A 26084-nucleotide genomic window follows, 5' to 3' on the forward strand; every position below is an offset into this window, starting at 1 on the left:
ACACCACGATTCAAAATAAAATACGTATCTTTTAAAAGGTGATGGTACCATCGTGAGTAAGTCATGCCAGATGACAGGCGGGGAAGAGCAGAAATCTTAAATAAATATATAAATAAATAAATAAATACAAACCAGATGACAGAGACAGCAAAGCCCATAGTTCTTCTAGAAGGCTCAGAAGAGGTGTCTCTATCCAGGAGGAGGAATAATAAGTTATTCCAGGGAAACACCATCCTGGTAGAGCAAAGAGGTGTTATATCTGAGGCTGGAGGATTTCAGCTCTAGTTTCTCCCATGCTAGCTTTGTGGGCTTGTACAAATCCCTCAGTTTTACTGAGTTTCAGTGCTGTACCCCAGTGAAATAACAGATAACCCGTAAGTAACACTTGCTATGTTTCTGAGACTGTATTGAACTTTAGTGCAGAAGTTATCCAGTTTGGATAACAACCTCCCAAGGCAGTTGCATGTTACCCTGATCTTGCTGTAAGGAAATTAGACAGAATACATGGGAGGAGGGGCAGAGATAAAATGTCCTCAGGGTCATTATGAAAATATGAATATAATATAATATAGTATGATATAACATATCCTAAGTACTTGCATAGTGCCTGCTGTCCGTTAGATACGCAATACATAATTATGTATGAATGCATTGTGCTTGGTTCTACCTTTTAATTTAAAACTTTTATTATTATTTCTAAAGAACATTAAAAGCATTTAACTTTATTGAGCATGTGTGTAAGGGCACGTGCATGGAGTTCTCACGTGGAAGTCAGAGCATGGCTGGTGGCCGTTGGCTCGCTTTTTCAACCGTGTGGATTGTGGGTGATTGAACTCAGATCCTTAGCTCCGGCAGTGGCCCGTGGAGTCATCCTAGCAGCTCACAAAACTTTTATTCATTTCTTTATTTTTGTTTGGAAAAGAACACCGACGAAAACACATAGCTTGTGATGCATCAGAGTAAACACCTATAAAGCACCCCTCAAACGGATAAAAACGTTTTTCCAGTTGCCCCCAAAGAACATTCCCAGTCCCTCTCTTATCTCTCTCTATTCTCAAAGGTACACATTTGTTGATTTTTGTAGAAACCACTCTTTTGATGCCCTTTGTTCCTGACACTTGCTTTGTCTTTTGAACTTTACATAGCAAATTAGATGTTCTTTGATGTCTCATGACCTCTGCTCAACATTATTTGAGACATCCATTTCACCGTGTAACCATGGTATATTTATTTTCAGGCCTATATATTGCTTTCCTGTGGTAATACATCACTGCCTTACTCACTCTGCCTCTTGCAGGCTTTTAGGTAGTGTTTACTGTTTGGCTATTACAAATAGTGCTGCTTTATTCAGATCTTACACACTTCCCAGTGCTCATGAGAGTCACCAAAAGAGAAAAGAATATGTGGTTGTTTAACTTTGGTAGATTGCTAGCAACTAGTTTTAAAAGTTGACGTGTAAGAAAGGTGTGGGAGATACCTCGCTGCCTCAGCTCCGTTTCATGGTTCATACGGTCACGGTAGAGCCATTGTTGGTGAGTAGATTGTGATACGGCAGGGTAATTTTCATTTATACCTTTCAGTTATTATAAATGGAGTGGGACACCTTTTCCCATGTCTATGGCCATTTATGGCAAACTCTTGTGAAGCATCTGCTTAGCTTTGTCTTTTATTATATTGAGTTATTTTTCCTCTTAGCTTTAATTGATTTATGGAAATGCTGCTTATTGAGAGTGAGAGGCTTGTCAAAGATGACTTAGGTTTTTTTTTTTTTACCTTTTTTCTTTTAAGATTAATTTTTAGGGGCTGAGAGACGGCACAGTGGTTAAGAGTGCTTGCTGCTCTTCCAGGAGATGTAGGTTTGATTTCTAGCACCTACAAGGTGACTCACAGCTGCCTCTAACTCCAGTCTCAGGGGATCTGACCTTTTCTGGCCTCTGTGGGCACTAGGCACACACATGGTGCACAGACATGCGTGCTGGCAAAACACCCATACACATAAAAATAAAAACAAATAAAACTTAAAAAATATTTTCATTTCTTTTGTGTGTGTGTGTGTGTGTATCCCTTGGAACTGGAGTAATGGGCAGATATGAGCTATTCAGTGTGGGTGATGGTCACCAAACCCTGGTGATCTGGAAGAACCACATGCTTTCTTAACCACTGAGACATCTTTCCAGCTTCTTCATCTGGCTTTAAGGGATGTGTGCATGTGTGTGTGTGTGTGTGTGTGATTCAGAAGATTAGTATGGTATACCAAATTTCTAGTACACTCTATTTCTCTTTAGTTTGGACTCTTGAAGCTGTGTCTTGATATCTTTAATCGGTTTGGGGAAATTCTCCACCTTCTTCCTGTCAACTATAGTGTCTACCCATCTTCTATCTTCCTTCCTGTTGAAATTTCATTAGCTCTACATGAGGCTTTCTCACTGTATCTCATCTATCCCTTTGTCTCTCTTCTATGTTTTCCATTGTTTTCTAAAAAAATTCTTCACAAGCTGCCTTTCCTTCCTTAACATGCAGCTTAAAGCACGTGTTGGATTATAATTTTCCATGATTACAGTATTTAGTCTTAAAATTTCTATCTTAAAGTTTGTAGTTCTTTGCTGAAATTTTCAATCTCATCTTTTATATTATTGGACATAGGGAGCATAGTAGTTTCAGAGTTCAAGTACGATGAAACTAATATCTAGAAACCCTGTGGGTCTGTTTTTATTGTTTTGTGTTTTCGCAGGTTCTGTACATGTAGTCTGATTCCTCGTGTGTCTGGTCATTGTTGATGGTAGGCTGGATATTACATTGCAAATTGCTTGTAGGAATACTTGGAAGTTTCAGATATTATTGACTTCCAGAGGGAATTTATCTTTGCTTTTGGTAGGTGTTTGGGAGGTCTGAATAACTTAAGAACACCCGGGTTTAGTTTTAGAATCTGAAATGATCTGAAGAGGAGCACAGATATTTGAGCCAACCGACATTCTTCTAAGTTGCATTCCTAGATGATGTATGAGCCTTCATGGCCTGTTTCGGTCTCTGGGCTCTTATTTCTTTTCTCGTTGAAAACTTGTCTCATGAAACTTCCAAGAGTATTTGTCAGCCCCAAAGTCACCCCTTCTGGGATTGTAAACATTGCCAGAATCGAAGCAGCTTCCCTTGCTTCCATCATCTGCCAATCCTGGAGCCTTCGTTTTCTCCCACTGTGGTATCTCTCTAATGTTAACAAAGTATCAAAACAAAAGACAATGTTCTTATTTATTGCTTAGCTTTTAAGTGCCATCAACCATCTCTGAATCAGGAGTCTCCCATCTTGGTTATCCTTGTTCAAACATGCCTACCCTTCCCTTTCTGTCTGGTTTACTTGATGCAGCTACAAGTTTGCTTTAGGGTCTCTAGAGCAAAGGACTTTCTGGGTCTCATTTTGCTTTTGTTTTTCTCTGTTTACTCCTTCACATTTGATTCTTCCTCTCACTGTGCATCTGGTATGCTGCCTTTTACTGCTTTTTTAATGATACACATTCTTCCTTCTCTGTGTAGGTCCCCTGACCGTCTTGCTCAACAGGATTTTTCTGTCTCTTGAATTTTTCTACTATTCTTTCTGTGGGTGAGCAATTCACGGCAAACAGCCAACCAGGTCTTTAAATTTGTTCCTCGACATTTTATGTTAAAGGATGTCCTCTGTCCTCTGTCCTCTGATGGGGTGAATGTTGGACAGCCGACGACAACAAAGACAACATTGGTTTTTACAGAGTCCTTTCTGGTTAATTCCACCTCCTGTGTAAGGGTGGAACACAGAAAATTTGGTGGTAGAAAAGTAAAGCGATGAACTTGAAGCAACTACTTAAGGGTATGAAGTACAACAGTCATGAGTACTTTGTTCTTTCCCTATCTTTCTGCTTCTTCTCTGAAACGGGGATATCATGGCTGGTAAATTTCTTGTGGTACTGAAAATAGAAGGCGTGTAGCAAAGATGGTTGAAGAGAAAGACTGAGAGGATTCTGGGCCGTTGGGTTAAGGGAGGCATGCTAACTTCCACACTTTCTTTGCATGAACAAACTCATGTGTTCAAGCCATTGTAGTCTGCTCTCTGTTTCTGGCGGCTGACACATTTTCTTTTATTTTCTTAAAAATAATTTTTATTTAGCCTTCAAGTATTTCATACATGTATACAATGTATGTTGGCCATATTGTGTTCTCGCTATTTATTTGTTTTATATGTGTTGGTGGTTCACCTGTAGGAAGGGCTATGCACCACATGCATGCCTGGTGCCCTCCTTGTCTAGCGGTGTCAGAGCCCCTGGCTCTGGAGTTTCAGGTGGTTATGAGCTACTATGTTGGTGTGGGGAATTGAATTCAGGTCTCTGGAAGAGCAGACAGTGTTCTTAACCTCTGAGCCATCTCTTCAGGCTGAAATTTCCTTTTCAAAAATTTTTAAACATGCTTCTTAATAAGCACTTGTTTTTTTTAATTACCATGGTTGTTGTGCTAGTTTGAAGATTTAGTCATTGTTGGCATAGATGTGGTTCATTTATTTGAAATTCTTGTCAAAAAAATGAGAGGTAGATAATAACAATTCAAAAAATTCCACTAAGGATTTAGGTATAGATTTTTAGAAAATATTTTCATAACACACTTTGCAAAGCTTAAGAGATTTCTTGAATGGGTTACTTTTCTACCTGGTGTTTCAAAGCATATTATTATATCTATGAAGTAATAGTGATATGGTGTGTGTGTGTGAAAGAGAGGGAACACAGGCTAGAAAACCCAAAATAGAGATGACTTGACATTTTGGTTTTAAAATTTTGTCTTAATATTTGAAAAATTGATTAAAATAGCCAGGATGAGAAGAAGAGCCAGAACACTCAATTTGGCAGAGCTGGGCCTGGACTTTCTTTGTCCTGGTGTCCTCCACCACCATGCTCTGCTCTTCCTGTTTTCCTGACTCTCAGCTAAGGGACAGCATCCCTCTAAGGCAGTGGTTCTCAACCTTGCCCATGTTGCGATGCTTTAATACAGTTCTTCATGGTGTGGTGACCCCAACCATAAAATCATTTCATGGCTTTCTCACAACTGTAATTTTGCTAGTTATGAATTGTAATGTAAATATCTGATATTTACAGATATGCAGGATATCTGATAATGTGGCCACTGTGAAAGGGACCAAGACCCACAGGCTGAGAACCACTGCTCGAAGGGAACCATTATCAGGGCTAGAGGCTAGGCCTTTCTTGGTTGCTGAGATTTTTCTTTTGGACTACTCCTCCCCCTTGCCCAAGATTAAGTGAGTGCAGAGCCACAGGTGACAAGAATGAAGGTGGAAGAGGCTGCAAATGTTGAAGAGATTATTGAGTAATTGTTTGAAGATAATTAGGTATTTCCTGAATTCAGATTCTGTACTACTTGTCATATAACCTATTGTATTTTTTTTCTTCTTAGCCTGCACTGGATTTTAGACTATGTTTAGGAATAAAGCTAACTATGTTGATGATATTGCATAGACATTAAACAAAGGAATTAATTAGGCCTAGGAGGCAATTATAGCAGGGAGAACTGTAAAGGGTGGCTAAGCACAGGTCATCCACGTGGAAAATGTTGGCAGAAAAAGGTATACTTCATTGGCAGCAATTACAGAATTAACAAGAAAATTAATATAGACCATCAAGGTTTTCTCATTTTAAAAATCTACCAGGCATGCCCAGCCTTTTGATATTGCAACATGGCATCGCTATTTAGAAAGTTCTGCATAATCAAGTTACTACCAAAAAAAAAAAACAGCTCATAATGTTTTAAGTAAGTTTATAATTTGATATTGGTGTCTTAGTTAGGATTTTTATTGCTGTGGAGAGACACCATGACCACTGCAACTCTTATAAAGAAAACATTTAAATGGGGTTGTTCATTTACAGTTTCAGAGGGTCAGTCCATTATCATCATGATGGGGAACATGGAGGCATGCAGGCAGAGGCAGTGCAGGAACTGAGAGTGCTGCATCAGAGGCAACAGGAAGTTGACTGATGCCACACTGAGTGAAGCTTGAGCAAAGAGACCTCAAAGCCAGCCATGACAGTGACAAGGTTTCTCCAACAAGGTCACACCTCCTAATAGTGCCACTCCCTTTGGGGGCTGTTTTTTTTCAAACCACCATAGTTGGGCAATGTTGACAGCTATCCTCAGCCATGATCTTACCTCAGGTTTCCTAGGTAACACCTTAAACTTTTTCTTCTCAAGGAAAGATTTCAAAATAACTTTTAGAGGGAAAAAATCCCCACAACTACCAAGCTCAGCACTTCAAATACTAAAACCCAAGAAACTGTTTCCTGAGGAGTAGGGCTGCTAATTAACCATCTGTGAAGGGATATTTGGCCTTTGAGGAGTCTCAAGGGCCTGATTCAAGGGGGAAAGATCAATGTACAGTCAGCCATCTTACCAGGTAGAGCCAGGGCTCAGCTTTCCACTGAAGCTCTCAGCGCTACCCTTTCCAACATCTCCCGGGAGCTCCCATCCTGAAATTAGACATCCAGCCCCAGGACTCAATCATCCTCGGATATCTTTGGGAGCAAACTAACTTCTCTGAAGTCTGTGTTCCTGAGTGCTATGGGACCAAAGAAGGTCAAGGAATATGGGGGCAGATACGACAAATGTGTCAAGTCAATAGACTCTTATTTATGTACGGGGAGTTGGGGAGATAGATTGTGTGTGTGTGTGTGTGTGTGTGTGTGTGTGTGTGTGTGTGTGTGTTCCTCGATATTCCCAAGATATCTAGCAGTCTGAAAAATATGATTCAGAGAAAAGCCCCAGGGAAGGTAGAGAACCTTGTTTTTATTTACATATCCCAGGTGATGATAGTGCATTTTTGTGGAAGGAGCTCAAAAGACACCAGGGGCTTCTCCTGCATACTGGGGCTCAGGAAATGTCATTGTCTGTGATAAACAGCTGCTGGGGCACTGCAGTTTCTGTTCCTGTGAATGCTGTCATATCATCACTTTAGAGTTCACAGATTCTGCCCTCTGCTCTCCATGATAATGCCTCTTGGGTTCTACAGCCTAAGCTAGAACACCTCCTGGGCAAACTGAGTCCTCATGGCCATCAGGAATGCTCTTTGAACACGATCTTCCTGCTAGATCATGCCATGTTCTGAATCAAATGTTTGTCTGAGTTTCAAGTTAGGGTTTGGTATCTGAATTGTCCCATTCATTCCTCTGCTTCTAAGCAGTTGTCTGCTGAGGGAATACTTAGAAATCAAGCAAAGTCTATCTCTCTTGATGTGATCTGGAACTCAAGGGTGCCTGTTCTGGGTGCTTGGTTTCCAGCTTGGAAATGCTGAGGTGCTGGGAACTATAAGGGTTGGGGTCTAGTGCACGGTGGTTCATCCACCAGAGTCTTGCCTTAGGGTTCCAGGGTAATTTTTACTATCATCTTATAGACAAGATCATTTAGTCCATTTTCTGTTGCTACAATGAAGCACCTGAGAGTAAGTACTAGAGAAAGAAGAAAAGGAAGACAAAGGGAAGAGGAAGAGGAGGAGGAAGAGGATAAGAAGCTTTTTATTTAGCTCAAAGTAAAGTATATTGGCCTAAAAGTTCAAAGTCAGATAGTCCTATCTGTCTTACACTGTTAAGAGTTTTGCTTAATTACAAGATAGAGAAGGGGATGAAGTCTGTATTCTGTCCAGGCGGTAGATGTAGTCTGACAACTTGGGGAGAACCTAATGGATAAGTTTGAAAGCAGAGGACCAATTAAAAAAGTTCCCTCAGTGATGCAGAGAAGAGACAGTGGGATCTTAGATTAGAATGGCAGAATTTATTAAGTTAAATCTGACCTGAAGGTGCCCCACGTCTTAGTTTCTGCATAACAAACTGCAATCTAGCCTTGTATGTAAGCAAAGTAAAACCTAACTTAGAAGCTTTAAAAAACATACCACTACCACCACCACCACCAACAACCAAACAACAGCAACAACAACAAACCTACATAATTGTCTCAGCCAACCATAGAAGCTGACTGATCAGACCATGTTCAAAAGAGGAAAAGGCTTAGCTGTAAGCAGGGAAGCCATGTCTGTCCTCATCCTGACTATAAAGCTGCGCACTCACATTGCAGAGCAGAGTTCTCTGGATTTCATTTAATCAACTCTGTTGAATTTATTTTGTCTAAAGATTTCCTTTTAATAAGAAAAATGATGAATTGGACACAGGATGAGGAAGAAGTTAGTCCAGGATGATGCTAATAATCCTGACCTGAGCTGTTCCAAGGATGTGGTTGCAGCAGAGAGGGGTAGACTTGAGGCTCAGGCTTAGTTGGGAAAAATCAGGGTCCAGTTTAGAAGCCATTAAATGTGAGATTTCAAGTGTACATATGCTAGCTTGCTTTACATTGCTGTAACAAAATACCCGAGAAGCGTATCAAGAACGGATATTAGTGTTGGCACATGGTTCTGGAGTCCAAGAGCATGGTGCCAACATCTGATGTGAGTGTTGTAATGCTCCATCTCAAGGTGGGACGGTGGGTGCTAACTGGTACCCATGACAGGAGGACACAGCGTAACAACTGATTATTGCAAGAATTCACTTCTGAGAGAAAGATATCACTGTAGTCCATAACTTCCAACACCATGAGAAACCAAATTTCAGTGAGTTTCTGAGGGATCAAACTACACCTGAACCATAGCAACATCCAAAAGGAGATATCAGGCTGGCAGTTGGGTAGGTGAATGTGGACACAGGGGCAGAGTGTAGAACTTGAGAACTTCTTAAGGCTCAAGAGCCGCAGTCTGGAAATACTATTGAAGTCCATGTGAACCTCCCAATCCCAGGAGTGAATACAGATGGAAAGGAGAAGGATGCAGCTTAGATGTCTCTGCTTAAGAGTGGGGAGAAGGAACAGGACCAGCAATGACTCCAAGAGAGAAGGGGCAGCGGGGAAGGAGGAAGCCAGGGGTGACTGGCACTCCAGGAGCTGGAATTGCACCAGCCATCTGCAAAGCTTCCCACCCTATTGTCCACATTTATTTCTAGATCTCCTCGCAAAGATTTGTTTCCAGGCTTGTCATCTCCCTCTGTTAGACCACGGACTCGATAGTACCCCCAGGTCTAATATACACTTTGGTGTATTTGTGGAATAAATTCAAAGGAGTTTTTAAATCTGTTGTTGTTGTGTTGTTTTTTTGTTTGTTGTCTTGGGTAAAGTGTGGCCTGGCATTTTCATTATTTTGTCATAATGCACTGAGACTGATAATAAATAACTCCAGTACGGCAAGTGAAGGGGCAGGTGTCGCTGGGAGATGGTAGAGGTACACATGCAGTCTCGGTCTGTGCACTGGCAGAAAACAGAATGTCACCAGCAATCAAACCGTGAAGTGTAGTCTCACCACCAGGCAATCACGGTGTTCCTGTTGTCTTAGACACTGATGCCCCTTCAGAAGGAACAGTGGTGCTCAGTGCCGCTCTGAAACTGCACCAGAGAGTGCCCTTGGGAATCATCCTCCATGTTGGCATCTTTCTGAAACCCATTTTGTGCTCATCTAGAAAAGCCGCATAGCTATTTTATTATTGATCAAACAAGACTCTACAGAGACCCAGCCCAAGATGAGAAAAATCTTAAAAGGCTCCCTTGGCTTATTCAAGTCAGACCAACCAAGCCTGTGTTCATTTCAGGGCCAGAGGCCTGACAAGGTGAGAACAAACTGACAGACTACAGCTGACGGTGCCGTGTTGGAAATTCCACGTGGCTACACCTGATCCATAATCCCTTCATCACCAGGATCAGAGCAAGACACAGGTACACCTCTTCAGGGACCATGCTTCCTCTGTGGACAGATCCCTGCTGGCTGGGTCTGGGTTCCCACAGCCCTTCACTGTCTTGAACAGCGTGGGGCTCTCTGCTTCCTGTATTCACTGCTGACAGCTCCCAGCTTGTCCGTGTCTGCTCGCAGACGGTGTGGGCTTCTTTTAAAGAAGATGTCCCCAGAAAAGAGAAGGCGAAGATAATCGAGGGTGGGGCGCTTGCCTTGCAAGTATGAGATCCTGAGCTTGTTCTTCTGCGACCTATGAAAAACAAATGAAGAAGTGGTGGCGAGGCCTTGTAATCTCAGTGCTGGGGAAGTGGAGGTAGACAGAGTCCTGGGGTCACTGGGCCGTCATCCGGCCCTACTTGACAAGCTCCAGGCCAATGAGAGATCCTGTCTCAAAAAAAAAAGAAAGAAGAGGTAGGTGGTATCTGAGGACTGATGTTTGAAATTGTCTCTGGTTGTTCTTCTTCTTCCTCTTTCTCTATCTGTATCTCTCTATCTCTTTCTTTCCCCCTCCCTCTTTCCCTTTTCTTTCCCCATTTCCCCATCTCAATAAAACCCACACTTAAGCTTTAAAAAAAAAGAAATTGTTCTCTGGTATACACACACACACACACACACACACACACACACACACGCATCTACTGCCCCACTTGTGTATGCTTGCGGTGGGGAGTGGGACATAAGGCAGAGACTGGTGATGGACAGCAGTGGTTGGAAGGGGAACTTTTCTCCCCACCCCCATCCCCTCCTTCCAGCTCGGGAAAAAGAATGGCACCTTATTTAAGAACTTACTTAATCAAGTCCTTATAAATGGTGATCTCAAAGCATCAGCTGGGTCCTTATGTAGCTAAAGGAACAGCTATTAAGGGGTGGGAGGCTCAGTAATGGGCCCATTTTTTATTCTCAGTGGCCCCAAAGGGTGCAATTTGATTGGAGTTTGGGGACTGGGAGGGGAGGAATTAAACTGGCATAATGTGTAGAATATTAGCCCCATTGTGGGCGAGACGGCCTTGCAAATTAAGGAACGTATAAGTGATGTTTCCATTCCTCCTTATGCTCCAAGAATTAATAATGTTCATCCTTGGGAGGTGTGTGTGTGTGTGTGTGTGTGTGTGTGTGTGTGTGTGTGTGTGTGTGGCTCTTTGTGTCTTATTAGAAGTTGTTTCTAGACCTCTAGTATTTACAATAGCCACATGCCATATATAACCGTTAAGATTTTATTTCATTTAAATGAACAATTAACAATTCAGCTTCTCAGTCACACTAGTGGCTATTGTGTGGAACAACACCGGTCTGGAGGACTTTCGTCATTGGAGGATATCATGTAGGGCAACATGCCAGGACTGTCAGAAGAGGAAACACCAACTTGTACCTGTAAGAGCCTCCAGAGGGCGCCAAATTCAGAGTGCCACACCACACTGGTTTGTTCTGGGCGTGACTGTGCGTTTGTTAGGCAACTAGTTAGATCCTAGCGGGCTTGAAGGTCTTTGAGGATGGACCCCTCGCTCATAATCAGCCTTAGGCTCCATCTACTGTGTCTGGCAACACACTGATTTTAAAAGAGGGGGAGTGTCATAGTTGCCCTACCTTAGACTTAATAGCATGGCCAAGGGAGGAAGATGGAGGATCATTTATATCCTCTTAGAAAAGCATGGCTACTTTCTCCCCTTTCTCTAGTTCTATTAAATCTACTTTATTACATGATTTTTTTGACGTGAAGAATAGGATCTGAGTAGTATCTCTGGCCCTGAATAGAACTGCCCAGAGGGTTGTAAGATCACACACACACACACACACACACACACACACACACACACACACCCCAAAACCCAAAGGCATACTTTTGTCATCTCCCTTAAGAATTAATCCAAACTAGCCTGTCAATACGAATAGAAACATTTCACCTAGGAAAGCTGTCTTTTCCAGAGACACTAGAAAACGGTAAAAGGTCGCCTAGAGAAACGGGCTGACATAATGGTCTCTCTGGTCGTTATCCATTCTCACTCCATGGGAGAGTTCTCTTCCACCATGTTCCCTTCTTTCTATTGTCCATCCCATCCTTTAAGGGTGCTCTACTCTGTAATAAGCCCTGTCTTCTACGTTATGCTCTGTGTGACTTACCTGAATACATTCAACAAACACCACAAACATTAGGAAGCCCAGGGGAGGCCAGAGCAAGAACATGGTGATGCATAGATTGATTGAAAAGTGAATTAGTATATATGATCAGTGGAGTCATGTAAGGCTGTAAGGACAGGAATCTGAGGAATGGAAGAGACGCTAGGTGTTAAGATGCAAGGGCTGGAGGGATGACTCGGTGTTTAAGAGTAGTTGCTTGTCTTGTGGAGGACCCAGTTTGGTTTCCCAGAACCCACAAAGTAGCTCACAATTATCCTCAGTTCCAACTACAGGGGATCCAATACCTTCTTCTGGCCTCTGTTGGCAAAGAATTTTGGTGTACTTACATACAGGCAAAACATAAAACAAAAGTAAATCTTATAAAAAATATACATAGAAAGCTTGCAGCACCAGGTATGGAGAGCTGGTGTTGGGTGGAGTTCTCAAACACGGAATGGAGGAGATGGAGGTGGGCACTGTGAATCCAGAGAGTCTGTGCATCCTCCAGGGTAACCCACATCTCTTCCTTCTAGATGATGTTTATAAGAGAAACATTAAGGGAAGTGTCAGCAGATGGTGACAGAATGGCCTTTTCTTCATACTCAAATAACTTAGATGGTGACCTGTACTTCACTGTCCTTCCTGATACCTTAGTGATACTTCCCGAAGATTTTGAGAGAGTCATTGGAGACCTACTACCTGTATACTGTCTGTATGAGTTTCCATGGCTGCTGTAACAGAGGGGTAGCTTAAAGCCACAGAAACATGCTCTCCCACAATGTTGAATGCCAGAAGTTTCTAATCAAAGTATTGGCAAGGCCTTGCTCCTTCTGAAAACTATGGAAGGAAGCAATCTGTCTCGCCTATTCTAGCTTCTGTTGATGACTTGGAAATTCTTGATAGTCCCTAAATGCATTGCTTCAACCTTGGCTTCTGTATTCGCATGACCTTTCTTCTCTCTGTCTCTCTGTTTCCAAGTTTTCCTCCTCTTAGAAGGACATTGGAAGATGATAAGATTACTGTCATATTGGATTTAGGGCCCATTCTAATCTAGAATGGCCTCATGTTAGCTTGATTACATCTACAAAGACCCTATTTCAGAAAAAGCTACACATATATGTTCTAATCAGATGTGAGGATTTGTGTGTGTGTGTGTGTGTGTGTGTGTGAGCACACTTCAACCCAGGAGACTTAGATTCCACATCTTACTTCTTGGTTTAATGGAAGTAGATGTAGGACTCTTCTTTTTCCATTCTTCAAAAATCTATTGTAGAGAGTTTGTTTTGTATGTACAGAGGAAACCGTGCTAAGCCCCTGGAGAAAGAAAAGGTAGACATAGCTCATGACTCTAAAGACCTGCAATCTTACTTGTTATGAAGTTTGAATTTCAGTTCTGCTCTGAGAAGCTGAGAGTGAGACAGAGCCGTGTTGTTTTTCTTATGAAGCTCCAGAAGGTCTGTGTAGTAATTAGTCTGCCAAAGGCTCTCCTGTTAAAGGCTCCAATGAGAACTTGAGGAGGTAAAGCCTAGCGGGAGGTCTTCCATCATTAGGGACATGTCTTTGAGGGGTGTTCTCCCTCCCTTTCCTCCCTCCCACCATCACAAGTTCCTACCATGATGTGCTGCTGTATTAACACAGGTGGGTAAGCCACAGTGCCAACCACCATGTACTGAACCATACCCCCTAAAACTCTGAGCCCCAAATGAATCTCTCTCATTTGAAATAGATGATCTTAGCTATCATAACATAGAACACGAGGGTAGAGATGTAACCGTAAGAGTAACCTGTGAGGCAAAGGGAACAAGCCAACTAGTATAGAATCTCGCCAGAAGCCAAACCTCATTTTAAGACTGTCTTCTTACTCTCGAGGCCAAAGGAGCTTTATAGCCAAAGCCATAGGAGGTGGTGATAGCATTGTCTTTGCTTCATCCCTGTGTTGTTGTCATTTGGGGGCAGTTATTTATTCATATTAATAAAGAAACCTATTTTGACATAAGTGTAATTTATGGCAATAAATATTTTTAATACACTCACAGGTTATTTGGATGTCATAGTGAGACATCCACAAAATGGGGACCCCCCCAAACCAGAAGAATCATTTTTTAAAAATCAGAATTTGGTATCGATTCACTAAATAATAATGGCTTCTCTTCAACCAAATTAGAATAACAATAAGAAAAGCCAGGGAGAGAACTGGGATTATTATCTTTCCAAGTGAGATTGATGAGTCTCAGATGTCTGATAGAACACACTCCTGGTGGTTAGTCCCTTGCCTCTCACTTTTCCCAGGCACTGCCAGTCCCGCTCTGGGCAAACATTCAACACTCTATATTCCAGGAGGGCTCGACTTGCACATCTTCTATAGCAGAAAAGGCCTCCAAAGTGGCTCTGGTGTCTATTATGTGTACAATTGAACTTCATACTAATTATCCCCTGGTCCAAATCAAAATGGTTTTTTCCCATGCTGTGAGGTGCTTTATCCTGGTCCAATTCCCCTGGGGTATAAGAAGGAGGTGGCTGGTACTGGGTAAATCTGATCAACAACCTCACCGTCACTCACATTAGCCCTTCACAAAGAGCTATAATGGTGTTTTGTGCAAAGCTAATGTGAACATGGATGTATTGGGCCTCTCTTTGAGTGACCTCCAATTACCGTGCCATTATTAATAGAAGCTCCTCTTCTGTTTCCTCTCAATTCAATGCTCAATTACAGGGACACCCTCTCAGCTCTCAGGTCCTTTCCATTTGTTTACCACTGGTTGGGGAATATTTCCGGGGTGGATCATCCACTGGGTGCCGACGAGTATGGACAACCTCTATCTTCTAATTGAAGTGTGAGTCACACTATTATTTTTTTCAAAACAAGAAAATTACAGTGGGGACAGAGAACATTGATCGTGAGTGAAGGGCTGCTCAAAGCAATTAAAGGGCTCAGAAGGTGAATTTCATTAACGCTGTGTTATCGTGAGAACTCGGCCGCCTAGGGGAAATAAAAAGAAAAGAAAAGAAAAAGGAAAAAAATATCTGTCCAACAAATCTTATTTTCCTTCTTGGAGGGTAAAATGTTGGCGGAGGTCTCAGTGAGCCTGATAAAGCTGTGGAGAAGCTGGGTCCTGAGGGATAGACCGAGAAGCGCACGTATTTCCCCTTCTGGCTGTTGACAGGAATTTGAAACAAGTCTTCAGTTAAGAGAAAGATGACATTTCTTTGCCGGAACCCTGCACCTGGGTGCAAATCTGGACCTGTGATGGGGATAAAGTAGGAAAGAAAGCCGTTCATTGAACTGGGTGACAAGAATGGGCTATCTAGAGAGAAAATATTGCCGACCACCATCTTTTCAGACTTCTCTTTAAAAATCCATATCTAAATTTCAGCCCTTCCATTGAAACCTTTTCTTTGGCATCATCTCAGCTGTTAGAATGTTCCATTACATAAGAAAACATGTGGACAACTAATATGAATACTGTCCAAACAGACACACTCTACATAGCCGCTCCAGCCTGGGCAGCAGTTGGTTCAGAACCCACTATAAAATATAGGATTCTTTCCTATTAGGTCATCACCAGAGCAGTCTAGGGAAGGTATATCAGCCCCTTGATGGAGAGTTGTGAGATCTCTCCCGGAACACTTCATATGCTAAGATAGTTAAGCCCAGACAAGACATGAGACTATGAGGAAAAACCTCTAAGTGGTGCTCCTATCTCTGGGTACCACTTATCTGGGGATGCAGATATGTATCTATAACTCCAGCATCCTTGCCCAAGACTTGCCTCAGGATCAGCATTCTGTGTGCAGGCAGTCTGGTGCTTTGCGAGTAAACATACCAGGCCTGTCACTGCCACTTCAAAACAACTTTCCTGATGCAATTCATTTTTTCCAGCCATTAGTATAATAACCATAATCAATCTCTTGGTTGCCGAGCACACAGAATCCCTGTTACAGCCAATTCTCGATGATGTGAAGTAACTGATATGCCAATCAGATAAATATTGTGTTAAATGGCACTAAACAGCAATGACAAATGGCATGTTATCCACACATTAAAACAGTGTTTCTCTTTAAATCCATCTCAGAATTCAAGGGCATCACATTAAAGTCTATCATTAAATTAGTTGAGAGATGGAGGTGGAGGTAGTCGTGCTGTTGAGGCCATTTCAGTCTCTGTCATAAGACGATCCACAGCAATGTTTAATGGCATAAACAATAGTGACATTTTATTAGTAATGATTCTACACTCAGGCCTAGGCTTGGCTATGTGGTCCTTCCATCCCATTGGTGGCTGCCAGAGCTGGACTATCTAAAGTAGTTTTTGCACCACATGGTTGCTGTCTTACCTGGGTTGATTGGAGTGGGTGGGGGCTTGATAGGGCTCACTCTTTCTCCTTGTTCATGGGGCATTTAGTGGATTGCCAGAAATCCTCTCATAGTGGCTTAATGCTGGTGTTGGAGGGATCCATGTGAGGGGGTACAGCTAGAGAAGTGCGGGTCACTTGTGATCATCTAGGAGTGTTTTCCAGTGGACCTACAAAACACACAACAGACACATACACACTCATATACACTGTCTCTTGTAGGTATGAGCACCATTGTGGATCAGAGCAGATTTCTCCTGCCTCCAGGAAGCCAATCTCTGACGCACTAAAATTGACTAGTTCCTCCTTCCTTCCTTTCTCACCATCTTCTTCTATCCGCCTCACCTCTGCCCTTAGTTTTATTGGTATATAATTTACATGCCATAAACTCCTTCTGTTAAGTACACGATTCAGCGGTTCTCAGTTTATAAAATTATGCAGCCACAACCGTAAGCCCATTTTAGAATATTTTTATTATCACTCAAAAGAAAATATATCCATTAGCTCTTTTACCCTATCCCACACCCCAGCTTTACTGCCAGCCCAAGGTGACTACTAGTCTACCTTACGTATTTCCTTGTGAACATTTCGTATAAATGAATTCATGCCCTGTATTATCTCCAGTGACTCACTTCTTTAGGATCATGTTTCCAAGGCTTATCCACGCTGTAGCGTGCATTGCTGCTTCATCTGTTTTATTGATGAATCATAATCCTTTGCATGGACGGAGATACCACATTTTGTTTATCCTTTCATCAGATGATGGATATTCGGGTTGCTTCTACTTATATCTTCTATGACTAATGTTGCTCTGATCATTGGTATGCACATTTTTATGTGGCCATACAATTTTATTTCTCTTGAGTAGATATCTAGGAATAGAAATGATGGGTTGAAACTGTGTTTAATATCAAGGGATGCTGCCAAACTGTTATTCAAAAATGTTTGTACCCCTTCTTGGTCCTTGATACTGCAGAGAATAGCAAGATGAGTCCCTGTTTAAGATGGCTTCGTAAGGAGATAGGGGGGATGATACTATCAGAAAGTCATTTTTGGTTCTAGAACACTGAACATTATCACTCAATGATTGATTTCTGATCTAGAAATAAATGAACAGAAAGGTCTGAATATTTGTAGTATATTAGATGCAATCCCTTGAGACTCCAAAGCAGCCGTGACATTGACCAGTGGGCTCTGGGTTCTCTGGATGGTACGTCTTGGTATCATGGCTTGATAGATGTGCTCTTGGCAGTTCTGTTGTCTGTATCACCCAAGCGCCACCTCAGCCGTGTAGAGCGGTGGTTCTCAACCTTTCTAATGTTGTGACCCCTTAATACAGTTGCTCATATTGTGGTGACCCAACCATAAAAATATTTTTGTTACTACTTCATGACTGTAATTTTGCTACTGTTACAAATAATAATAATAATAACAACAACAACAACAACAAGTGTCTGTGTTTTCCAATAGTTTTAGGCATCCCTGTGAAAGGGTCATTTGAGGCCCAAAAGGGTCAAATCCCATAGTTAAGAACTGCTAATATAGAGCACAAGAGCTTTGAAACATGACCATGGGTCCTACTGAGAGAGACTGAAGGGTTCTGTGACTTGCGTGACTCTTCTGTGTCTAGTTGACTTCTCTTTGCAGACATTCCTCTTTCTGCTGATTGCTGTCTTACCTAGCCAGCACTCATATGGCCCAAATTCCCGAGACAGATAGACTCTAGAGGGAACCGACTCAAAACCCTGAGTTTCTGGCACAAGGAAGCCCCAGTTACTCTGTCCTGCTGCATGTGACCCAGAGTTGTGCTTGTCAGAATCAGAGGCTCTGAAATGTCAGGGGACTCAGTGGTACAGACTGGGGACCTTTGCCTAGTTGGCTTGGGTAATGACAAGAGAACCATTTCTCGTTAGATCTCCCCTGACCACTGTTAGGACAATCTTCAGATGGCTCAGGACTCTTTTAGTTACCAGGATTGCTTGTTAGCCATGAGTAGAATGGCTGAACTTGAGGGCAGAATCTGTTATGCCAAGCCCCTTACTCACGTGTACTGAATATTCTTGGATTGGGAGGCTTTATCTAGAACTTGAGGCATTAAAAGCATCTCATAAAGATGTATCTAACTTCATTTTAGTGTATTCCTAAAGCACTTTAAGAATCTGAGCCCCATGCTGGGCTCTTACCACTCTTTATTGAAACTGGCCATGGCCTTCTGTCTGTTCAAGACAATCTGGGCTGTACTAGGCACTGGCTTTCCTGAGAGTTGTCTTCCTGGTGCCCATGCATCAGGAAGCAGGCTCTCCATGTGCAGACGGAGTGAATAAATGGACAGAAGAGGAACTGCCTGCATGCCTCTAATATGATATCTTTAATGAGGGATCGTGTGACTCTGCTGTAAAAGCCTCAACCAAGGAAGGCTATGCTGTGGGCAGATGTGCTTTCAATAGCTCCTCATCCCAGCTACTGCCATAGAGAGCGAGAGGCTGAACATGCTCGCTTTTACTCGTGTTTGAGCCACATGCCCTCTGGAGACATAGAGTGGGGATTGCTGTGAAAAACTGCTAGGTCTCTTGTCCCTTCCAATTTATCCAGCTATGTGCGAGACATATTCTGTTTTTTCAGGCTTGAACCAGACTCAGTTTCTTCTTGTAACCCACTACAAGTGTTACAGCTCTGGAAGGAAAGGTACCCTGACTGTCAGAAGTCAGGCTATACCTACAGCTGTGAAGGGAAGATATCCTGGATAGCTACAGCTCTGAAGAGAAAGGTATCTTGACTGTTGGGAAGTCAGGCTGTACCTGAAGCTGCGTTCTGATGGGGGACGGCCTCCTGCAGGATGTGGCAATTCTGCTCCTCTCTAAGGGAATGTGTGTTATAGCTGAGCTCTGCTCCACTCCCCAGGGGAGTTTTCCAGCAGAGATTTCTGCTCTGCTCTGGTCAAAGAAGCCTTCAGCCAAAACTCTTTCAAGAGATGTACTTGGGAGGAAGGAATCCAGGAGAAGTCAAAGCAATGTAGCTCGCTCTCTGGTGCCATGAAAAGGGACAAGGTGGGGCTCAGAGAGCAGCATGGAAGCAGGTGGGAACTCTCCTCTTTGAGCAGCCAAGAAGAACAGGGGAGACGCAAGATGCAGCCAAAGTCAGATGTGAAAGGCAAATGGTGTGTGGGCCAGGTTTGCCCAATCAGCTGTTTGCATCTTATTTGAGCACTGCTAGGATGGGAAATGATGCCTATGATTTCAGGGTAGTTAAATCCAACTGTCACCCGCCTCTTTCTCCTTCCAATCTTGAGGTTCCACTCTGGATCTTAGGGGTGGGATTGTGATGCTAGCAGAAGCTCGTGAGGGGGCTGTTTCAGGAGCTCCCTAGGGAGTGGTTCCAGTAACTGAGAGTCTGTGCCCATTTCCACTCACTCGCTTGTCTACTGCCAAACCATCTATTGGTATTTATTTATTCCTTGCCTATTTGACAGGACTGCATACATATACAGTTGCTCACATACACAATTAATCAGGCAGACTATTTCTGATTCGTGGTTTAACCTTGCCCTGCACTTAAAAGGTCTGGGTCCCAGAGCCCCATGGCTGTCTTTCATGGTTTCCTAGCAACCAAATGAGACAGGGAAATGTGCACAGTTGCATCATCACAAGATGTTAGGTCAATTAATATTCATTAACAGTGCCTGTGTTTGGCTGCTGGGAGATGTTATAGAGGGAAAAAAAAACCAACCTGTGTTGTTGGAGTGGGGGATGGAAGGAAATAAGGGATGCCTGACTGTGTGTATCATGTTCTGAAGATATGTATAGTGGTCTGTCTGCACATATTCATGCAAATTAAAAAAATCATTGTTGTATGTATAATTATCTTTCCATGATTATTATATGAGAACATATTTCAGGAACAATGAGATTATTCTACTCCCAAATATTTATCACGTCCATTCAAGATACCTAAAATCAACTCACTAGTAATTATTTTATTCATTCTATATTCTTGACGCTCTTTTGTGTGCTTAATGTGGAAAACTTGAATGCTGGAATGATAAATAAAAGATGCATAAGGAACAAAAGAACCCCCAAAGTTCCTGAGTACTCATTACATAAAGACAAAAGTTGCTAAATTTTGGGGATGTGTTCTCCTCTAGAGATAATATGCACACACAGCCACACACAGTCTTAGCAAGCTAATATCGCTTTCAACACAGCGCTTCGTAGGTTACACACAGTTTGCCACCGTTACCATGCACATTTTCTCATGTCATTTTTATTAGATGTGTAATTTCAGTGACAATGTTTCCCATGGTTCATTTAATAAAAGTAGCTTTTATTCACGCATTTAAGTTGTTTACATTCTTTTCTATTATTAATAAGACTGTAGTGAATGTCTTTGACACCTGGTCCAATTATTTCCTTAGAACTAATTCCTAGAAATGGAAATACACAGTTAAAGATCTTTCGTACACTCCTGTTTCCTTTAAGAACCAAAAATAAAAATAAAAATGGTTTTAATTTTTGCCAACAGCTGAAATAAAAGTGTGAAGGCACTTTATAATCCTTTAAAATGACCTGGGGAAAATCATGATATTCCCAATATTTGATCAAAACTTCTTTTTATGATACACATACTAGAACCCTAAAAAGTTGAAGGTGAAGACATAAGAGAGAGAGACTCGAGGCTGCAGGAGACAGGTGTTGTGGTGGCTAGGCCAAGCGCTTTCAGGCAATTTGTCATTCGTAACTCCAAAATGCAGCCTGCAACTAATCCCACAGGGGTTTCTTGCAGTGAGGAAAGGATCCACACAGGGCTTCAGCTTCTTTCCTTGTTTTGTGTTCCGGACAGAATCTCTCCAGGCAAATAAAACTGGGGAGGCAAGTCACATACACCTGTTTTGTAGGTCTGGCAGAGACCAGAAGGCAGCTGCTACCCTGAGGCGTCCTGTAGTGTTCCAGTTTGGACCGGTTACATGTTTACTCCTGGGTGACAGAGGGTTCTTCCTGCTTTCAAGCAAGCTAGAAAAAAGCAGGAGACATTTTGCTCTTGCGCTGGTTCATTTTTGTCATCTTTGCACACACCTGTAGATTTCCATGGGAAGCGAGAACCTCATTTGAAGAACTGCCTCCATCAGATTGGCTGTGGGCATGTCTTTGAGGGATTTCCACGTTCCTTGATGGGGGTGAGCCCAGCTCACAGAGGGCAGTACCACCGCTTGGCAGATGGTCCTGCACGGTATAAGAAAGCAAGCTGAGCAAGCCATGCATCGCAATCCAGTGAGCAGGATGCCTCCGTGCCATTGCTCCAGATCTTGCCTCTGGCTTCCCCCCTTAGCTTCTGAGGATGTTGGACTGTACAACTCTTTCTTCTCCAAGTTGCTTTCGGCCGTGATAGTTTATCACAGTGATAGAGGGCAAACCGGAACAGTCCTCCTTCCCTGGTTTCTGTTTAGAAAACTAGTCCTCATCCAGGATGATCAAGTTCAAATTAAACTTCTGAATCAATGGAACCAGCAACCATTGGCAACCACTGGGCCAGACTAGGAAAAGAACTTGCTCTGGGAAAAATGAGTAGGCTTTGGCAAGCTCTCATGGTTTGGGATAAAGATGAGCAGCCAGTGTAGGTCAGTGGTGCTCAAACTATTGTCAATGGACCAGCAGCTGAATTACCTGGGAGCATCTTGGACCCTTCAAGCCTACTTAATTGGTATCTCCAGAGGCTAGGCCAGGAATAGAGGAGGCCAGGAACAGGTATCCCAACAAGTTGACATGCTTATGTAGAATGTGGGGACAGAGGCTTTGTCTGTCATCCTCCATGACACTGGATAAGTCTTTTCTCTCTCAAATGTGTCAAGACAAGTCAGTGGAATGCTTTTCGATGCAATTGCTTCCCCCTCGGAACAATCAAATCATCTAAGTAATGTGGTGTGTGTGTGTGTGTGTGTGTGTGTGTGTGTGTGTGTGTGTGTGTTTGTGTGTGTGCGTGTAGTGTGGCCTGATTTTTCATTTCCCTTCTGCTGCGTCTTACCTGGATGATAAATATAAAACTCATTGGAAATGAAAGCCCTGAATAAAAACCAGCTAATGATGTTTATTGGGAAGTCCACTGGGGAATGGATCTTGAAGCTCCCTGAGGAGCTACATGGCAGTCCCCAGCAGATGACTGATTTCCCAGATGAACTGAAGCTAGTTCCTCACAGTCAGAAGCACAAAGGAATTGCGACTTTGGGTTGGGGCTGGTGTGGACTTTCTGTCTGATTAGAAAATGCTCATTCTAATTTGAACTGTTTCTTTTCTCTTAAAATTAATTGGCTGAGTCAGGCAGTGGTAGTGCCCAGCACTCAGGAGGCAGAGGCAGGTGGATCTCTGTGAATTCAAGGCCACCCTGGACTCCAGAGTGAGTTCCAGGACAGTCAAAGATACACAAAGAAACCCTGTCTCAAAAAAAAAAAAATTAAATGGTTGAGCTTATGGTTCAATAAACCCTCACTTCTCTGGGTTTTAAGGACTATTAAGGATTTATCAAATTACTGTGTATATTTTGTTTGTGGATATCAGTGCACCTGGATTTGAATCCAGGCTTTCGTATATCTGGTCACTCTGGACAAGTCACTTTCTCTCTCTCTCTCTCTCTCTCTCTCTCTCTCTCTCTCTCTCTCTCTCTCTCTCTCTCTCTCTCCTAAAGCCCATGAAGGGAATGTTATGGCCATTGCCATGTACTGCTGCTGTAACACTTCTGTGTGCTAGCGTGTGCCAAGTGCTGAGCATGCAGCTTGGCATGTGTTAGTCCTGATCACTATTCCAGTCTTTGCTGCTCAGCCCGAGACTCACGTGGCTCCTATGCGACTCAGCCTTGCCGGGAAGAGGGCTCAAATCTCCTTTCTGTGCCATTTCTGCAGCCCGATCCAGCTGCATTGGGAGCTAACTACCTCGGATTTGTTTACAAGGTAACTGCTTTCCCTCTTTTCATCTCCCTCTCCCTTCTCTCCAATTTCCATTTCTTTTGTGAAATGGTTAAAGTGCTTGACATAATTAGCTGTTAATTGTTAGCAGCTGTACCCATTATCAGTTTAATGCCTAATTAATTGTAACAATTAATGCTGCCTGTCCTGTCTTAGGAACTGTTGATGAGGGAAGGCTGGTGTCATTGAAGTTATATCTTAATTAATTTACCTCCAAATTTTAGCATTTAAGTAAGATCCTGAATCAGGGCTGTTTTCCTCATACAAGCACTAGGTGAGCAGAGGGCCTCAGTGCAGAATGCCTGGCCTGGCTCTGTCCTGTGTAGGCTGAACATCTCATGAAGTCAGCCTCCACCATCAGGAAGCAGTCGCCCAGCAGCTCCTGGCCATCCTGCTGCGTAGCAGGGCCTGCCACAGATGCTCTTTTCTCTGGTTTTCCTGAGCTTCCTGGTGTTGCAAAAATCATAAGACAAAACACAGCTAGAGCCCAACGATATTCAGGCCTGCACTGGAGCCAGCAGCCCATGGTGGATGACGGATTTGGCACCTGCTCTGGGTTGAGTATCTATGAAGGAAGACCATATGGGTCGGGATTGTGTCTTCACTGTCAAAAGGATGGCTAACCAACTATTAGAGATAAAACTGAATAGGATAAGTTTATCTCCTATTTTCTAGCATCTCCTGTGAGCCAGCCAGGCTTGGTGCTCCATGCTGCATACACTTGGTTTCTGGTTCTCACAGTAACTTTGACTGCAAGGTATTGTTTGCTTTTCTATCTTTGCTTCCCAGACAAGGAAACCAGGACTCATTGAGGATAAGTAACTGTCGAATGATGAGGGCTATAGCTCACATCTGCCTGACTCTGGTTCTGTATTAGGCTGGTCACTGTCCACAGGACCTCATCCTTCATCTGAAAGGCCGGGTGAGTCATACTGCTGTGTTCTGAGGTGTGATCTTAACACGTGGTTCTCAAGTGTGTAGGAGGAAGGGAAGATTTCCCTTTATATTGAGAAGGTTTGCTGGAAAGAACTGACAAAGGATTGATTAATGGTCTAAATGATACTCAGATTGATTAATGTGCAAAGGGCAACCACAAATGTGATGATCCCCTCAGGCCAGCAAGGTTCTCACAAGGGATGAGGACTCGGGAATGTAAGATGATAACAAATGACTTTAGGAACACTAAGTGGAGAACACACAGGGGCCTGGGAGAAAGTCTGTTGTGCCACAGAATAGACAATAAGTTGAAATGGTTCTCTCAGGTATACTGAAAAGGACCAGAACAGGAGATCCTGAAGAATGGCCAAGTCTGTCCACGTGTGTGGGCTCTTTAGTCTTTCTTCCTGTGACAAGAGTTGATGAATCCTCAGGCAAAGGATAGAAGGTAATGGCTCTCTTTTTTGGCAGAAGCAGATTTCAGGTAGATAAGGAGGGGTACAGCCTCCAGTGGGTGTGCTCTCTACCTGCCTTTAACCTAAATTATTAACACACTAGGGCACCACATTTTGGGGTGACAGTCCTTGGATTCCTTCAGAGGACCGAATTACTTGTAAAGCGTTAGAACGTGGCTGTGCTCCTTTGGGAACCCTGCTGCCAACCAGCATAGTAAGAGGAGATGAGGTGGACTTGGCTGTGCTATAGGAAGGCACAGGCTGAGGAAAACAAGGGGGGCCTGGACTGATGGCATATGCCTGAAGTCCCAACTCCTTGGGAGGACTAAAACAAAGGTCTTGGAAGTCCAAGCCTGCATAAGCTACTGAACAAGTTCAAGGCTAGCATGGTCAATTTATAAATAACTTGACTCAAAGTGATTTTTTCTTAATTAAAACTTTATTGGGGGAAGAAAACCTCCCAAATAAGAAAAATTACATACCAAAATTAACCAGTCAATATATATACATCCAAGTGAACTTCTGTACATCTAGCAGAGTGTTCTGAAGCTGTGGAGCTTCATATTAGATTGCTTTTAGCATCCTTCATTGAGATGCCTTTAGGAAAGTAAACAATTTTGACTTTATAAGTTTTGTTGACGTTTCTGCTCCTAGCCCAGTTCTGGAGTGAGAGGTTCCTTTCTCTTCCAACATCTTCTCAATGTCCCTTGCATGTATGTCCTGCCTCAACTTTATATGGAAAGTAAGCACTTCTCATATGTGATTAAGGATCTTGAGATGTAGAGATTATCCTAGATTATTGGAGTGAGACTCAAAATGCAGTCACATTTCATAAAACGGAGACAGAAGATATAATAACAGAAGAGGAGCATAGCCACCCTGCAAAAGTGTGCTAAGGAAGCTTCCAGAAGCCGGGTCAGGCAAGGAAATGTTCTCCCCAAGTCTCTGGAGGCAACAGGCTTCTGTCAACACTTATTTAAGGCATGATACTGATTTGAGTCTTCTGGTCTCCAGCACTCCAAGAGAATAACTCTCTCACTCTTTGAAGCCATGAAGTTTGTGACAATTTGCTGGAAGAGCCACAGAGAATTAGTGCAACAAATTTAAGTTTTCCCTGTTATAATTTATTTGCATCATCCAAAAGAAATGAAAGAATTAGTCATGAGTGCCGGAGATTTCTTTGGGTAAACATGTAACTTGTTGTATAAATATAGTGACTTGGGGCGTGAATTTAGAATTAAGTCTGAATGCATATCGAAGACTATCCCAGTTTTGCGTAAACTATACATACTTCCATGCAGTACACGTGTGTGTGTGTGTGTGTGTGTGTGTGTGTTAAAATGAGCCTAGATTTAGGCACTCATGAACTGGCCTGATGACCTTACAGAACAAGAAACCAAGCTAGTTCTGTTGAATGGCTCCAGTGTGCAGGCCTCATCCTTATGGTCCAAAGTGGCTGCCAGTTGAGTTCTAGAAGCAGGAGGAAGGAAGGA

This window comes from Microtus pennsylvanicus, chromosome 3 (genome assembly GCF_037038515.1).
Source record: "Microtus pennsylvanicus isolate mMicPen1 chromosome 3, mMicPen1.hap1, whole genome shotgun sequence".
Lineage (NCBI taxonomy): Eukaryota > Metazoa > Chordata > Mammalia > Rodentia > Cricetidae > Microtus > Microtus pennsylvanicus.